Here is a 1,984-nt window from a genome sequence, read left to right on the forward strand (position 1 = left end):
AACATATAAGTTTATGTACATGAAGCGCATTATGTGGAAGCATTGTAGATCATAAGGTTGTGTTCAAAACTGGGTGTAAAGCAATGCAGATAAACGCAAAGTAAGCATACTTTGCAACAATACATTAGCTCAGCAAAACAATGTATTACAGAGCCAAATCATCGTGATTTTGTCACAATAAACCATAATTCCGATCATGAACAACTGTATACAAAGAGAACATACCAATCAAGTTTATTTGTTCATAGAGTTCATTAAATGGAAAGAATATTTGGTTCTGAAAGAATCCGTATTGGTGGATTGGCGCAGGGCGTCCGGAACAGCGTTCCAGAGGCTGCTTCCTGAATAAACAAGACTTGATTTAAATAGGTCTATCCTAGAAAAAGGAGAGAGAGAGAGAGAGAGCTAGAGAGAGAGAGAGAGAGAGAGAGAGAGAGAGAGCTAGAGAGAGAGAGCTAGAGAGAGAGAGAGAGAGAGCTAGAGAGAGAGAGAGAGAGAGAGAGAGAGAGAGAGAAAGAGAGAGAGAGAGAGAGAGAGAGAGAGAGAGAGAGAGAGAGAGAGAGAGAGAGAGAGAGAGAGAGAGGGATCGGGGGGAGGCCCAACTAGCTAAACCATGTATCGTTTCAAGAGGGGGGCAGACAGACTGTAGCGAACCGCTCAGATCACAGGCGCGAGACGGAGAAGTTGGCGACGTGCGGTGCGAAGTGTGTGTTGATTTCAAGCTGTCAGTCACTCCATTAGAGAGGCAAGTACAACTTGCAATTTCTTGAGTCTCTGACCCAACCAAGTCACTCGCATCGTCCAACGCGGCGGACAGAAACTGACAACACACGGCACTGACGAACCCGTATCAAGTCCACCACACCGACAAAAAGTTATCGTCCAAGGGGTCGTCGGAGCAGCAGGATATGTTTTACGAACAGCTTTCAGGAGTCAATGCTGACAGCACTGTTCTAGTGAAGCGGTGTGCGTGCGCGCGTGTGTGTGTTTCAGTGTCGGAGTGCTGTTTTGCCTGCCAAGTAAGAGTTGCAGTGGCAGAGTTAGCGTAAACCGCGGCGATTGACAGTTCGTCAATTTCTCTCTCCCCCGGCGGAACAGACACAAGCGAAGCTGTCTACGAAGGAGTAGGAGGAAAACAAGTCTTGTGTTGTGAATAGTCCCGTCTTTTTCCCCCCACGTGTTCGGAGGGAGAGGGAAGCGGCTGTGTTGTGGCACAGAACGAGCACAGAACCGGCGTCAAGTAAATCAGTCGAGTCGTACACTGAGTGGAAAGAAGGGAAGAAAAAGTCTAAACACAACTTAAGCGATTCAGGTTTTTCTTCCTCCCTGTTTTTCCCCCTACTGTTCTGTAGCTGTGCCGAGAACTTGTCACGGAACTTCGTCAAAGTTATTTCTTCAGATCGAGGAATGTGAAGCCTACATAGTTTGTCCCCGCTCGTCTGTTCTGTTTACTTCCGAGTGCAAAACTTGTGCTGAAAACATGATGTGCATTTTTAAGTATCAGTTTTATAGATGAGGAGACTGACAAGTTGAGGTGCCTTGTGAGTTGACGGTTCATTTTCACGCTGTGAAGTAATCGATCAAATCGTGCAGCCGGTGAGCACCAAGTTTCCTTTTCCAACCTGAACTTCTCAACTGTTCTTTCGGTGTGCAGAAAATTTAAACTGAATGGACATTGAACAAGACACTTACTATTACTCAGATTGTGAAACAAAACGGCCGAGAAGGACCTGATGGAGTACAGAGAGTATGCAAGTAATTGACCTCGGTTTTCTTAGCTTTGTGTGGACATTTTCCCCCCAATAAAATCTAATAAGAAACTTTTCCTGTGAAACAGTCTGACTACAGAGCTCTGGAAATAAACTTTGAACTGCTGTACCGGCTTGGAGAGTGAAGATTCATTGGGGCAGAAAGTGTGTGTATATGAATATAATATGTGCCTTTCACCGATTCTTGGTTGACAGACACCTGTCAGTGATCACTT

General features: G+C 45.4%; 1 protein-coding gene across 2 annotated transcripts in view; it reads left to right on the forward strand.

Moving 5' to 3' along the window:
• Window positions 1–717: 717 nt before the first annotated feature.
• Window positions 718–1,984, forward strand: part of LOC138959697 (tumor necrosis factor receptor superfamily member 16-like) — a 63,160-nt gene continuing 61,893 nt past the window's right edge. The window contains exon 1 of one of the 2 annotated variants that reach the window (XM_070331290.1): window positions 718–1,984. This exon is cut by the window's right edge and continues 69 nt beyond it. The gene's annotated coding sequence lies outside the window, so the exon portion shown is untranslated. The other variant, XM_070331289.1, reaches the window with a different exon arrangement.

The sequence above is a fragment of the Littorina saxatilis genome, linkage group LG2, assembly GCF_037325665.1.
Source record: "Littorina saxatilis isolate snail1 linkage group LG2, US_GU_Lsax_2.0, whole genome shotgun sequence".
NCBI lineage: Eukaryota > Metazoa > Mollusca > Gastropoda > Littorinimorpha > Littorinidae > Littorina > Littorina saxatilis.